General features: G+C 39.7%; 1 protein-coding gene across 4 annotated transcripts in view; it reads left to right on the forward strand.

The window, feature by feature from the left end:
- Positions 1–16426, forward strand: part of Peak1 (pseudopodium enriched atypical kinase 1) — a 286254-nt gene that overhangs the window by 192581 nt on the left and 77247 nt on the right. The window contains exon 2 of one of the 4 annotated variants that reach the window (XM_045160220.1): positions 1828–1874. The exons of the other annotated variants lie outside the window; for them this stretch is intronic. The gene's annotated coding sequence lies outside the window, so the exon portion shown is untranslated. The remainder of the gene's footprint in view (positions 1–1827; positions 1875–16426) is intronic. 4 annotated transcript variants of the gene reach the window in all.

Consider the following 16426-nt stretch of genomic DNA (forward strand, 5'->3'; position numbering starts at 1 on the left):
ATACTACTTAAAAATACCAACCTTTGAGCCAGGCATGGTGGTGCATGCCTTTAATCCTGGCACTTGGGAGGTATAGGTAGGTGAATCACTGTGAATTCAAGACCCTCCTGGAACTACAAAGTGAGATCCAGGTCATCCTGGGCTAGAGTGAGACCCTACCTTGAACTTACCACCACCCCCCAAAAAAGTTTTGACTATTTTTTTTATTTTTATTTATTTTATTTATTTGAGAGCGATAGACACAGAGAGAAAGACAGAGGGAGAGAGAGAGTGGGTGCGCCAGGGCCTCCAGCCTCTGCAAACGAACTCCAGACGCGTGCGCCCCCTTGTGCATCTGGCTAACGTGGGACCTGGGGAACCGAGCCTCGAACCGGGGTCCTTAGGCTTCACAGACAAGTGCTTAACCGCTAAGCCATCTCTCCAGCCCAAAAGCTTTAACTATTAATCTGCATAGTGCTTTCAGGTTTCACAAAACGTCACAATTTGAGAACTACATTCAGGATTTGAAAGATTTTTCACTTATTTTGAGAACCTGCTCTATTTTAGAACTACTGGTCAGACAATTACAGGATAAGTGATAAAAGTGAATAAAGTACATGCTCAGTGGAAGCTTTATTTGATTGTTTCATGCCTGAAAAAAAATTCTGGCAAGGTTAAATGTGTTTCATATCATTCTGCTTGGTATTGAAATGGTTCCATTTCTTGGGCTAGAGAGATTGCTTAGCAGTTAAGGCACATGCCTAAAAATTATGATGGTAATTTCCTCCTATTACCCTTCCCAAAGCCACCTTCCATTGAATCTCTTCTTTCCATTTACTCTCTCTTCTATTTGGATGTCATTTCCCACCCCCTCTTTTATGAAGGTCTCATGTAGGTAGTGTCAGGCACTATGAGGTCATGAATATCAAGGCCATTTTGTGTCTGGAAGACAGCATTGGAAGTCTTTCCTTTGGTTTTTACATTTCTGCCATCTCTTCAACAATAGTTCCTGAGCCTTGAGGAGTGTGATAGAGATGTCTCCATGTTGAACACTCTACTGAGGAGACAGTCTTAACCAGCTTTCACCACTGTCTATCAAACGTTAAGATTAACCTCAGATTTTATTGTATAATTTAGTAAGGTTTTGCTTTTTAATAATACTGCTTCCCTATTTTCAGACATACTTTATTTTATTATTTGCAAGCAGAGAGAGATAGAGAGGAGATAGAGAAAAAAATGGGTGCACCAGGACCTCTAGCCACCACAGTGAACTTCAGATGCATGTGCCCCCTTATATATCTGGCTTATGTGGTACTAGGGAATTGAACCTGGGTCCTTTGGCTTTGCAGGCAAGTGCCTTAGCAGCTAAGCCATACCTCCAGCCCCTGCTGTTTTTTTTTTTTTAATAGAAAAATGTCTCCCTGTGATCAGTTAAGGCTCTTTATAGAGTTGAAAGTACTTTATGGAGTGGAGTATATTCTAAATATTGTCATTTCATCATTTTGTATATTATCAGAGAAAAACTAATTCAGAATCTGCTCATATTAATATATTCATGGCCCTTTTCCAAAAATTTCAAGCACTTTGGAAGTGGCCTAACATTTAGCCAAAGGCAAAAATGACTAATTCAGAGTTTCATCTTAAAGACAGAAGCACTCCAACCCTATCTGTGTTAGATGTCATCCTTAAATCACACAGCTCCCTTGGTATATATGATTCATCTGCTTGTTGTCAGGATTAGTGTATTTTTTTACTCCCATGTTACTTAACCAGGTAAGGCTTTCATATTAATGCAGTCTTCTGGTTAGAGTTGCCTGTGACTTGTGAATGGATGCTGTTTTCTTGCAGGTATTGATATTGAGCTGTTTTCATCCTCTGTAAGAGCCAAAGAAAGGGTAAGACTCTTACAGTGCTATCTTCCAGACACAAAATGGCCTTGATGTTCATGACTTCATAGTGCCTGACACTACCTACGCAGGACCTTTCTAAAATGGGGGGGGGGGGGTGGCATCCAAATAAAAGAGAGAGTAAATAGAAAGAAGAAGAGATTCAATGGAGGGTGCATCATGTTTTCTGGTTTTTGGTTTGTTTGCTTGCTTGCTTTTTTATAGATTTGTGAAGTATTAATCAATTATGTCTTTTTGCAGTTAAGCTACATGTTATTTTTCAGAGTAGATGGAAGTTGTCTTGGTCTACTTAAGGTGTTATAAATCTTTGCTTTTCCCCTAGTTAGGGTTCTCAGTCTTTCAGTGTGGTTCCTCCAAGTGCTTAAACTTCAATTTATGGTTGGTTTTAGTATCTTACTTCTTAGAACATGAAATTCTTTTTCTTTTTTGTCTTTCTACAATGTCAGAATTTATTGAACAACAATAAATTCATAAGCTACAACAGTAGCTGTTACTCACTGGGTACTCCTGTTTCACTCATGGTTACTGGTAAATGTGGGTTCTTTTATACGATTCCATTCTTAATTACTGATTGTTATCAGTCATATTACACCTAGCATACAGGTGACGGAATGGCTTAGCCCCAGTGAAAGGGGTCTCACTGAAGGCCCTGGCAAAGAGCTGATATTAAGGCAAAGAAAGTCACCGTGGTAACATACAAGCCCAGTCACAGAGCTGTTCCGAGTGGCTTCTCAAGGGAGAGATTAGCTGAAGGCAGAGTGGAGAGCATAAGATTCTTATTAAAAAAAACAAAAAAACTACCTGTCTGCTGAACACTCTACCCACAAAATATTAACTTGTCTAGAAAAACTGGAGAGATGGTTCAGTGGTGAAAGGCACTTGCTTGTAAAGTCTGATGGCCTGGGTTCACAGTACCCCAGTATCCACATATAGCTGGACACACACAGTGGCACATGAGCCTGGAGTTCCTTGGCAGTGGCAGAATGTCGTGCCCATTCTCTCTCTCTTTCTCTCTCTCTCTCTCTCTCTCTGTCTTTCTCAAATAGTTTAGCATGACCAAAATTTTAAAAATGTAACAAATTTTATTAAACCATACTAATAGAAATTTTAAAAAAGATTTTCAAGATTATTTATTGAGTAAAATGCCTGTTTTTTGTTTTGTTTTTGTTACTTTTGTGTTGAAATTAATTAAGTTCTGTTTGATTAATGTTTAAGTTCTACCTCCTGAACTTAGCAAGAGCCTAAGGAAAAGAATAAAATAAAAAAGGCCTTTGCCCCAAGAAGGTTATTCTGGTCTTTTAACCACATTTTAAAAAATATTTTATTTATGTATTTGCACACAGAGAGAGGGGGGGAGAGAGAGAGAAAAAAATGAGCCAGTCAGGGCCACTATAAAGGAACTCCAGGTGCCTGGGCCACTTTGTGCATCTGCCTTTATGTGAGTATTGGGGAATTACCCAGGTTGGTAGGCTTTGTAAGCAAGTGCTGTAACCACTGAGCAATCTCTCCAACCCCGTGACTACACTTTTTGTTGTTTTTATTATTGTCATACCCTCTTCTAAGGATTCTTTTTTGTTGAGGTAGGTTCTCACTCTGGTCCAGGCTGACCTGGAATTAACTATGGAGTCTCAGGGTGGCCTCGAACTCACGGCAATCCTCCTACCACTGCCTCCCGAGTGCTGGGATTAAAGGAGTGCGCCACCATGCCCAGCTTTAAGGATTCTTTTTAATAATATTTTCATTTTAAGTAATAACCATTGCCATACATTACAAATATGCATCAGTTTCTCAAAATTCTTCCTTCTAGGTTTATTTTTAGAAGGCAAAATATATTGTACATTTTAAAGGTGTACCCCTAAATCATACTTTTTGTTGTAGTCCTTCAGTTCTCCAAAAATAACACATTTAGTCGTCTTCTTAGTTTAGGTTTTTCTTCCAGTGGGCTTTTCAGGGAGTAAATTTTGCCTCCCATTTTGTTATTGTCTGAGAGAGAAAATGAGTACGAGGTAGTGTTTGCTGTGCACTAGGCAGGCTTGCCTCACAGCTCTCCTTTCTTCTCCTTCCTCCATGTTTTCCCTTGCTGCCTCCTTTCCTGATCTGCCACCTGATTTTCATTGCATTTAGGCAAATCCAAAAGCATTATTTCCTGTAAACCTACAGAGATTTGGGCAATTTTCTGCTACTAGAATTGGTTTGAAATTGTAGTGATCCAAGAATATAAAATAGTCTGGTGAGTATGAGAAAACAAATAACATTTTAGTATTTCTTAAGTCCTAGTAGTATTTGAAATCTCTCAATAGGTTGTACATTTCTGCCCAATGCTAACAGTGTCTGAGGAACACCTGGATTCCATTATGCTTTGTTAATCCAACCCTTCAGTTAGCAAGCAGTGTACCAACCCCTCACAGCCTTCACTAGAGGAAAGTAGTATTCAGAGCTCTATTTGACCTGTCCCTTTAAAAAGCATCCTTGATGAGATTGTAAGAGCTTCTCTGTAGCAGAAAAACTGTAGCCCCCATGTTTAGCTGGCTTTTCCTTACGAAGGTTAAACAGATTAGAGAGGATAGCAGGGCTCTTGGCTGCTTAACATGAAATATCGAGTGATCCAGAGGGAAACACAAGACTGATGGTATTGCTGCTGCAAATAATTGCCCGAGACACTTGTGAGCCATGCACAGTAAATCTATGCCTTCGTGGGCGCAGATTCCAGGGTGCTTCCTCAGGATGAAGCACCGGCAACACATGTCTAATAGGTGCATTCATTTTAATACGCTCATTCATTGAATAGTCCTGATTAATTAGTACATGTCACCATCTGGTACTTAGTGAGACTATTCATTTTTAAAATGTTGAAATTGCAGGGAATGGTGCACACCAATTAAAACCATTTTAGCTGGATTGTGTTGGTATAAAGTGTTCGTGTAGGAGGACTTCATTGGAATTCAGCTTGCATCTAAGGGGACACACACCAGCCTGAAGTCAATTAGAACAAAGGAAGTCAAGAGAGGGGAAATGAAAGAAGAGCTGTCCTTTTTATGAATGTATCTGTACCTGTAGTAGCCTTTCCCTTTTGAGTTTCCCCTCATTTTCCTTGACTGCCCGCCCACATTTTGGTTTATTCTGAACTTCTCTTTCTTCATCTCCTGCCTTCTTTTCTTTATCTTTTCGTTGTTGTTGCTCCCCTACTACCTCATCTCCTCCCCAGCTCAGTCACATATTAAAAAGGAAAATTAAGTGAATAAGTTTATGTTGACATAGTAAAATCTTGACTCTCTGTGTATCTTGAGAAATTGAGCTCCACTTAGCCAAATTTTCTGGATAGCTACGTTTGAGATCTTTAAGAATTAAAACATTTTTGAGCTGGACACACAATGATGCAAGCGTGCAAGGTCATCCATGTGCACAAGGAGAGTTTGATTGCAGTGGCTAGAGGCCCTGACATACCAATTCTCTCTCTCTCCCCCTCTCTAGTTGTCACATGAGAAAAACAAGGGGGCAGTCTGTTGGGCTTGCCTCGAAAAAAAAAAATTAAGACATTTTAACTAGAATAGTCATTTGGTGCTGCCATGACATGATTTCTTTTGTGCAGAGTATGATTTGGGATGTTTTTGTCCTATATACTAGATTTGCTGTAATGAGTATTTTTACAACCAAATAAATTTTATTTAAATTTTAACAAAAATTTATTTTATTTAAATGTAAATAATTTATATTTAAATAATAAAGGTATTTATATGAAAGTGTTTCAAAATATATTTTTGTTTTTGTTAAACATGGGGCACTCATCATAATTTAACTTTTTTTTATTTTTGGTTTTTTGAGGTAGGGTCTCACTGTAGCCCAGGCTGACCTGGTATTCACTAGGGAGTCTCAGGGTGGCCTTGAACTTACGGCATTCCTCCTACCTCTGCCTTCCCAGTGCTGGGATTAAAGGCATGCGCCACCACACCCAGCAATTTAACATTTTTTATCTTGCTATTGTTAGTGTCAACATCAACCAATGCTCTTCTACAATATAGTTATGCCTTTAAGGAACATAGAGCTGTCTACTCAAAGCTGAAATGCTTTTTTGAGTTCTTAAGTTGGGTTTTTCATTTTCCTTTCTCCCTCTTTGCTGTCAGGTATTGACTTTTCACTTCCATTTGTGTGAATGCTTCTGCCTTCTAAGTTAGTTTGATCTGTGAAAGCAGATAGCAAAGCAGCATTTATTTATCTGCTAAAGAAACACACAGTGCCAAAGATGAGTGAGAAATGTCTCCCACCTTCAAGGAATTAAGATTAATGAGGAAGGGAGCATACAAACAGCCAAAAATCCCATGCATTAGATAGCTGGAGAAATGAACAGTTAATTCTGAGAAAGGATGTGAGCCTTCACAGGGAACTGACATTTGACTGGGTCTGTACAATTCTCAACAGTTGTTACATGAGTGGACTTGCTTTTTCAGAAATGGAAAGATAGAGGTTAGCGAGATAGCTCCGTGGGTAAGAGTGCCTGCCATGCAAGTGGGAGAATCTGAGAAGGCTTGATTCCCTTACACACGTGTGTGTGTGCACACACACAGACAGCATGGCCATACATGCCTGTAATCCCAGTCCTGTGGGGAGTAGAGATAGGAAAATTGTTGGTGCTCGGAGTTCTGTCAGTCTGACTGAAAATGGCAGCTCTGGGTTCAGTAGATGACTCTGTCTCAAGGAAATACACTGATAAGCAATAGAGAAGGGTACCTGACGTTCTCCTCTGGCCTCTAGAGGCCCATGCACAGGGTGCACACTTCTGCACACACACATACTGTATATATACACACACATGCACAGAAAAATAGTGTTATGATGAACATTTGTTATAGTTTATTGTAAAGAGCTTAAGTGTATTATATAAACAAAGGGACGTCAGTGGTTTATGAAGAAAATAGAGTTGAGCTTTTAAAATTTTCATTCTCTCAGTATTTCATACAAAAAACAATAACAATAAAATACAGGACCCATGTGACTGTGGGGGCAGGGGACTGAACATGTTTTGGATGAAAGATAATTAGTTCTCTGTGGAGAGGTCTACTACTCAGCTAGACACCAAAGTCTGGAGCGTCAGCAGAAAGGAGCCTGAGACTGCAAAATCATTTCACCTCTAATGTTTGAGAGTAGACAAGATCACAGAGATGTTAGAAAGAGTCATTTTGTTTTGATTTTGATCAAACCTAGGGCATCATGTATGTTAGGCAAGGCAAAAACCACTGAGCCACTTCCTCAACACTCCCCTCTGGTTTTTTAGCTGTTTATTGAAAACTTCTGTACAAATAAACAAAATACCATTATCATTCCTCTCCCAACACCCTTCCTCCTTCCCTTCTGGAATCCTCTCCCCACATACACACACACACACTCTGAATCATTTTTCTTCCCAGCTAGTCTGTCTTCAATTTTGGTGTCATCATGTTCCCCCGCCTATTATACAGACCTTGTGTAGGTAGTGTTAGTCATTGTGAGGTCGTGAATATCGAGGACACTGTGTCTGGAAGAGTTCTGCAGAGCACTCCTACCCTTCCGTTAGCTCTTACGTTCTCTTTCTGCCACCTCTTCCACAATGGCCCCTAAGCTTTGAAGGGTGTGGTAGAGATGTCTCACTTAGTGGTGAACACTCCACTGTCACTTGTTCCCAGCACTTTGGTTAGTTTTGAGTCACCCCAGTGATTACCACCATCTGAAAAGAGAAGTTTCTCTAACCAAAAGTGAGAATAGCATCAATTATGGGCATAAACATAAGTATTTAGAGGGCAGTTTGGTGGATATAATATATGAATTTAGCCAGACAACACTAGTAGTTTCCCCCTTAGGGCGTATGATCTTCCAAGCCATAGGCTTTTGAAATATTCTTTTAAAAAAAAATTTTCATTCATTTATTTATTTACGAGCGAGTGAGAGCGAGCGAATGTGCATACCAGGGCCTCTAGCCACTGCAAATAAACTCCAAATGTATGCGCTACTTTGTGTGTCTGGCTTTACATGGATACTGGGGAATCGAATCTGGGTCCTTAGACTTTGCAGGCAAGTGCCTTAATCACTAAGCCATCTATCCAGCCCTGAAATATTCTCTTAATGCATTTTAAAGCTACTATTAATTGTATCAATTATAAAAAATAATTCTTACATATATACGTATATATTCAGACAGGTCCTGTATATTCCTCCACCAGAAAAGGCTAGCTTGTTATTGTACTTCCATTTAAGCAAAATCAGTAAATCTGTGTTTCTTCAAAGTATTATATAACTCAGACTTTCTTTCATTCATTCAGAAATATCTCTTGTCTTTAAAAGCCTAAATTATAAATATTTTATACTATGTATTGCTTAACTCTTTTATAGCTAAGGAAAGTAAAATTTAGTTTAATTGGAAAAGTAATACTTCTTACTTAAGGCACAAGTCTCTGGATAATGATGCCTCCAGAAATGGCAGTCACAATGACATTGCTTTCTCTCTGATTATGTTGCTATAAACATGTAAGTGAGATTTTTTTTCATAGAATAATTGACTTTTCATATTTTCCTTCCTGATTTCATTTTCCTCCTTCTCTTTATTCCTTTCTCTTCTCTTTCTTACTCCTTTTTATTTAATCTAGAGGTAACCTTTCTTCTCAAATAACTGTGACTCTCTAATTAGCATTCAGCCCAGCTTTCTTCACTTGACAGTTGGCTTTGAGGTTGGGAGCAGTGGAGAATTAGGGGCCAAGCAAGGCAGCTTCTCTCTCTACTTCAGCACTTCGGTACACCCCTCAGTCAGGGGGCTCTGACTTGGGCTGGGCAGGATGCAGGATCATGTTTCATTTGCCACATAATATCCACTCCCTGCACACTCAGAAGCATAACGTGGGGGTAGCCCGTGAGCTAAATATGTGCCCATCAATTTATACCTGTTCTGGGAAGGTGTGAGTATGCCTACTTTTTAGTACTTTTTCATTTGTTGTCAAACTCCACAATGGTGGACCGTGCTGTTGCTGCTGACAGACCTTTAGAATGGCAATGCGTATGTCTAAACTAGCTTCCAGTTGTCATGGATAGCTGACTTGCACTATTTCTGTATTACATGCATTCAGCTATCCTGTTTCTGTCATTTATTAGTTAAGTGGCCTTGGGCAAGTCCCAGTTTATTACTCATAAAAGTAGGCTAAGTAATACTGTGTATATCACAGGAATTTTAAAAAAAATAATTAGTCTTCATGGGTAAAGTGTCTCAAATAGTTTCTGGTACTTACTAGAATTCATAGAGCGTGTTCTTATATCTAGTGGGTATTTTTTTTTCAAGCAATTCAAGAGATGCCAAAATAAAAATGACATGGCCCTGTCTTCCTAGGACTTAGATAATTACAGTGCAGTGCAAGAGTATAATAATGTTTCTTACGTAGTCTGAAAAGCTTCAGCACAGAGTAAACTTGAACTGGAATATGAAGGATAAATAATTTTGCCAACCAAAACAGCATTAGAAGAAGGAAACAGAGTGTGAAGAAACGAAAACTGTGGAAGATTATGGAGTTCTGGGTTACTATTCAATAATATTTTAACTTCTCTGATACATAGCTTCAAGGGCTTAGAGGACATTCTGGAACTTCAATCTTAAAACTTCTAATCCTTACCAACTTCTAATCAGGAGTAATGCCGGTTCCTTAGTGAGCTTAACCTTAAAAACTGAGCTGGGGGCTGGAGAGATGGCTTAGCGGTTAAGCGCTTGCCTGTGAAGCCTAAGGACCCCGGTTCGAGGCTCGGTTCCCCAGGTCCCACATTAGCCAGATGCACAAGGGGGCGCACGCGTCTGGAGTTCGTTTGCAGAGGCTGGAAGCCCTGGCGTGCCCATTCTCTCTCTGTCTTTCTCTCTGTGTCTGTCACTCTCAAATAAAAAAAAAAAAAAAAAAAAAAAACTGAGTGGGAACTGAGCAGCGCTGCTGGGCTATGGCACACTTGCTGTAGGACTGTTCTTGCCCCGAGATGACTACCTCTGACAGGACCAGTAATTATTACAGCAAACCCATGGTCAGAACACATGGGAGGGCTTGGGCTGCTCCTCTCTTGCAAGGGGGTGTCCGTTAAGTTTTCAGAACAAGGCAGCCTTCACTTGGGTTTGTTCTTTAGATAAGAGAACCTTATGTCTTAAGATCTTACCTCCCCTAGCATTTCTGCTTGTGTGCAGAATGAAAGCTGTGTTTTATCTCCTAGGAAGCCTCTTCCTACAGCTTTGCTCTCACTTCCTCTCCCCTCCCTGTCAGCCATGTGCTGAAGGTTTTGGCAACTGGTAGTGGTGCCAGGTCAGCAGTTCTCACTGCGGAAGAAGGAAAGGTGGAGAACAATGACATGGGATACTTGTCACATTTTCCTTTACTTTAAAAAAATATATATATGTAAGTGAGCCACATGTTCCATTACATAAGCCAAATGAGAACCTTCCCTTAGATATATATTTACTGTGGCATCCTGGAGATTGACTGCTATGTGGGATGACATCTGGACAATAGCTCGCCAATGTGTGTCCTTAAACGTCCATGTACAGCAATGAGGATTCTTGACTCTGCCACCATGGAAATATGACAGCTTTAATAGAGAAACTAATGGCCTTGGGGAGTTACAAGACTGGGGAAGGAGCTTAACAATCCATTCCCCATTCTCCTTTATCACTAACAGATTTTTCTCTGGGTGCCTTTAGGGAATGCTCTCTGTATGGTATCTAATAGACCACCTACACAGCCCATCTTCACAGGCAGGACTTATATCCATCTTTAGGAACTCTAGCTCTTCTTGCTGACCAGTTTATTTCAAGATTGAAATCTCTTGGTTGTTTTATACCAAATCTGCGTGAAACTGTTGGACTAAAGCAAACTAAATATCATTGTGCAGCAGCAAAAAAAGTCAAAGGCAGGTTCTTAAGAGGCTGTCACAATTTGAGGTGAAATCAGCTACTCTTGAATAGCTTTATCTGAAGTTGGAAGGGTTTGGTCCTGAACACTGTCAGACATGAAATGGGTTTCTAGATCATGGGATCATGGGTAGCTTCTGGGGACAGCTTCAGCCACTAAACTCTCACAAAGACCATTTCATGTGGGGATTTGCTTTAAGATTATAAGGTCTATGGAAGCAAATGAGTTTTTCTTTAACCAAACATTTCATTTGGGTGCTCTGAATCAGACCTGTTCTGGCAGGTATGTAGACATCAGCAGAGAGACATTTCTTATTTTGTAGGCATAGCTTTGGTAGCTAGAACTTTCTGTTTGGGGAGTATCATTGTTGAGCAGGTAAAGCTGCTAGGTAGCATCCATTGTCATTGAAGTCATTCCCCACAGGCAGTAAAGTCGAAGGATTGCTCTTTGGACAGACCTGCATGTGGCACCACTTCTTCTTCCAAGAGCCTGCTGCAAGTGGATATGGTTGTGGCAGTGCCTTTAACTGCACATCTTTGTCTCCAAACATAATTAGTGTTTCAAATAAAGTCTTCAAAGTTCAGGTTTTGTGGCTTAGACAGCAGCTCCATCTGGTGCTTGCTAAAGGTGCATGCTCAGTTCATCTCTTAGTTTTATGATAACATGAATACAGATGTACATAGAACTTGAAAAGGAAAGGCAATTCCAAGATGGGTTTCTGTTGCACACAATACTGACATAAGCTAATTGTGTTCTTAATGAATCTCATTTGGCAATTTTGCTGATAATGTGATATCTGCTCATCAACGCAGTAGCTGTCTTTTGACTGAGTTTATTCTTATGCTTAAAGTGGGGAATTATTTTTCATATATATTAATCTTGGAAAAAGAAAACATGCTATACTATTTACAAAGAACAAAACATATCTTGGTAGGGGTAGGATAACAGTCAACAAGATATTGGCACGTGATATCTTCATTATTCAGTGCCATATAGTGCAATGTACATAGGGTAGGGTTTTTTTAAATATATTTTATTTATTTGAGAGAGAGAGCATGGGAATGCCAGAGCCACCACAGCAAACAAACTATAGACAGATGCTCCACTTTGTGCATCTGGCTTTATGTGGGTACTGGGAAACTGAACCCAGGCCATCAGGGTTTGCAAGCAAACTCCTCTAACCACTTAGCAATCTCTTTAGCCCAATAGGGTAGATTAAAATAAATTCTTGATGACTGGCAGGAACTGCCTCAAACTGTTTATAGAAATGACTTTTGAATAATACAAAATTTCTGTTTTACTTATGCTTTCTGAATTTCTCCACTTAGTCTATAGTAAACAAAAGAAGTAACTAAGGAAAGAAAAAATAGCAAAATTAAAATAAGCTGGGCGTAGTGGCACAAACCTTTAGTCCCAGCACTTGGGAGGCAGAGATAGGAGGATCGCCATGAGTTCAAGGCCAGCCTGAGACTACATAGTGAATTCCAGGTCAGCCTAGGCTAGAGTGAGACCCTACCTTGAAAAAAACAATAAATAAAATGAAATAAAACAAAACATACAGAGGACAAGCTATACCCTGAAGTTTCAACTCTGGGTCTCTTATTTGCTGTGTAAACTTAGGAAAGTCATTTCCTCTTTAGGGCTTCAAGTCCCTTGTCAATAAGATAAAAGGACTGAACTAGGGCCTTCACACAGTTTTAGCGTTCTAGAATTTGTAATTATCCCCTTTTTTCCTGTCTTTCCAGCCTCTCCCTCTTTTTATGTTCCCCCAACATTATCATTCAATATTATTTACTTTCTCCTATCATTTTTTAAATTATTCTTTCATTTCATTTGCAAGCAGAGAGAGAAGAAAGAGACAGGAAGAGAGATGGGGAAGGGAGGGAGGGAGAGGAAGAGAATGGGCACACCAGAGCCTCTAGCCACTGCAGACAAACTCCAGACACATGCGCTGCTTTGAGGTTACTGAGGAATGGAACTCAAGATGTTAAGGCAAATACCTTAACTATAGAGCCATCTCTCCAACCCTTTCCTATCTTAAAATGAAGAAATTCTTTCTCTCAGTTCTTTCATTCTTTAATTTCCCACTTAAAAATTTCAAGAAGTTATCCACCATTTTTTTGCCACCTGTTCTTCAATTGGCTGCAGTCTAGATTCATTCCATCCTTATAACTCCACCTCATTTTCCACTAATTCTCAGCATGGTTGTCTACTCCCTTATTCAGTGACATTCCCTTCTCTGGTTTCTGTCTTTTCACATGGTCACTTGCTGGGGTGGGGGTGGGGGGTCGGTGGCCAAAATGTAGCTGGGTTCTTCTTGCTGGTACCCCACCAAGAGCTCCTCCCTAGCTCCAGTCTCTGTAATGCTTTATATTTTCTTCTTAGCCTAGGTATTTCTCTGATAGTAATTCCTAAACAGATGAAACTGAAGACTTCTCTTCTGTGTTCCAAGCTCCTAAAATCAGCTCTGCCTACTCTATTATCGGCATGCTCACAAAATTTGGATTGATAACCATCCCACACGAGTTGTGTAGTGTTGTAGTGTTGGTTGTCGGACTCAGTAAAGGACCCCACACATCACTGGAATGCATAAGCCCTAAATCTCAGGGTCTCTTGTTCTCTCCAGAGTTCAATCATTCTTTCGTCTACCTGCCCTTATGTGAATCCGTTTCCTAACCCAGATTCTAATCAGATCTCAACATGTCCACAGCAGCTCTTTAAGCAGTCCTTTACGTCTTGTTCCCCCTTCCAAAGTCCAGTTTTCTGTCTAGCCAAAACTGTCTTATAAGTCAGGTTTATTGAAGCTTAATTTACATATAGTAAAAATCTACCTTTCTGGTATACAGTTTTATGAGTTTTGACAGATGTGAGCAGTTGTGTAATTACCACCACACATTTGGAATATTACCAGTTTTTGTCTATAAATCTTTGGAAACTAGTTTTAGTATAAAACAGAAGTTTTCATTATCTTTGGTAAATACCTAAGAATGAGATTAAGCACAAAAGCAAGTTGATGTTTAACTTTGTAAGAAACTGCCAAACTGTTTCCCAAAGTGCCCGAATCATACAACTTCCCACAATTGTTCTGTGTGCTCACTAGCCCCTTCTACTGTAATTTCATTTTTGTTTTAATCATGCTAGTCAGTGCATAGTGATACCTTGTTGTGGCAGTAAGAGTGGCATTTCCATATGACAAATGATCTTTAGTCTTTCATATGTATATATATACTCCACATATCTTTTTAAGCTTATTGACAATTGTCATACATGTACATGATGTTTTGTTCATAATCCCCTCATATTACCTTTTTTAAAAATTTTTTCTTATTTTTATTTATTTGAGAGCGACAGGGCAGAGAGAGAGAGGCTGATAGATAGAGAATAGGCGCGTCAGGGCCTCCAGCCACTGCAGATGAACTCCAGATGCATGTGCCCCTTGTGCATCTGGCTTACACGGGTACTGGGGAATCAAGCCTTGAAGCGGGGTTCTTAGGCTCCACAGGCAAGTGCTTAGCCACTAAGCCATCTCTCCAGCCCCATATTACCTTTTTTTAAGTTTATGGTTTTCTTCATTTTTATTTATTTATTTCTATTTATTTATTTGAGAAAGAAAGAGGAAGAAAAAGAGAGAATGGGTGCTCCAGGGCATCTGGCCACTGCAAACAAACTCCAGACACATGTGCCACTTGTGCATCTGGTTTGTATGAGTTCCAGTGAATTGAACTTGGGTCCTTTGACTTTGCAGGCAAATGCCTTAACTGCTAAGCCATCTCTCCAGCCCCCATTACCTTATTTTGTCCCCTATACCAATTCCACTGATCCCTTCCTTCTAACTAGCTTGTTTTTGTTTGTTTTTTTTTTAATCCTTCATCATCCATGACAACATGTTAATGGACCCAATATGTACAGTTAACAACTGCTGTGAGGTCATGAATGCAAGTCATTTTGTGTCCTGAAGGCAGCATTCTAAACCACCTCCCCACCTATTAGCACTTGTGCTTTTTCTGCTACCTCTTTTACATTTTCCTATGAGCCTTAGAAGGCTTCATAGAGATGTTTCATTTAATGGTGAGCCTGCAGCTATGCTCTGTTCTCAGCACTTAGACAAGTTTTGAGTCTCCGTAGTAGTCATGAGTCACCACCATCTGCAAAAACAAGCTTCTCTGACCAAAAGTAAGAGCAGCACTAATCTATGGGAATAACAATTTTATGGGCATAGTATATTTAGCCACAACAGTAGTAGCTTTCCATTTCCCTACCCCCAGGGGCTGTGACCTTCCCAGCCATAGAATTTTGGCTAGGTTTATAGTACCAGGCATGAATCCCCTCCAATGGAGTAGGCCTAAAATTCAGTCAGAAAGCAATTGGTTGTCTCCATACCAGTCCAGTCATACCACTATTACAACAGCCCATGTATCTTTAGTTAAGTACTTCATATACCTATTTTTGTTTTCACTGATGTATTTGATTTCTTTTTCATTGTTTTTTTTTAAGCTATGAAAGCTCTTTGTATATTCTAGATACAAAATCTCTTATGGAATAAAATGTACTTGGCAAACGATTTTTCTCCTCACCTGTCTTGACTTCACTATCATCAGCAGAACAACTGTTTTTATGTTAAAAGCCTGCACGTGCTCATATGTGTGTATGCATACTTGTGTTTTGAACCTGCAGCACTGTGTGTGTTAGATAAGCATCCTCTCACTGAGGTACACATCTCCAGCCCAACATTTTAAATTTTTAAAATTTATTTAAAGGGAGGCAAAAAGTGGGACATGCCAGGGCCTCCACATGCTGCAAATGAACTGCAGATCTATGCACCACTTTGGGCATCTGGCTTTATGTGGGTACTGGGGAATCAAACCTAGGTCATTAAGCTTTGCCGGCCAGCATCTACTAAGCAACTACTAAGCCATCTCTTCAACCCCAACATTTTTTTGTTTTGTTTTGTTTTGTTTTGTTTTGTTTTGTTTTGTTTTGTTTTGTTTTTCGAGGTAGGGTCTCACTCTGGTCCAGGCTGAACTATATATTCTCAGGGTGGCCTTGAACTCACAGTGATCCTCCTACGTATGCCCCCCAAGTGCTGGGATTAAAGGTGTGCGCCACCACGCCCGGCTAACATTTTTAATTTTGATGAAGTCTAAATAATCTGGGTTTTTTTTCATACTTTTGGTATTATATCTTTAAACTTTTCTCAATCTGACATCACAAAAATTTCTTTCCTTTACTTTCTCCTTTCCTCCTTCCTTTTCTTTCTTTATGTGCGGTGGGGGGGAGGGCACTAAACCCAAGACCTCAGGCATGCTAGGCAAGTACTCTATTGCTGAGTTACACTCTCCAGCCCGGATTTTCTTCTTATATTCTACTAACTTTTATAGCTTTGCATTTTGTATTGTCTATGATTCACCTTGAGTTAATTTTTTATGATAGTGTGAGGTATAGGTTGAAGCTCATTTTGTTGCCTACAGATAACCAACTTTTGTTAACATTGTTAACTTTTTAGAGACCACATTGTCTGTACCTACTTGTGTGGGTCTATTGATGATTTCTATTATTCACTGTTCTGTTCTGATCTGTGACAGGGGTCAACACCGAACTGTGTCTATAAAGAACTAGATAATAAAGCCGGGCGTGGTGGCGCAC

This window comes from Jaculus jaculus, chromosome 10 (genome assembly GCF_020740685.1).
Source record: "Jaculus jaculus isolate mJacJac1 chromosome 10, mJacJac1.mat.Y.cur, whole genome shotgun sequence".
Classification (NCBI taxonomy): domain Eukaryota; kingdom Metazoa; phylum Chordata; class Mammalia; order Rodentia; family Dipodidae; genus Jaculus; species Jaculus jaculus.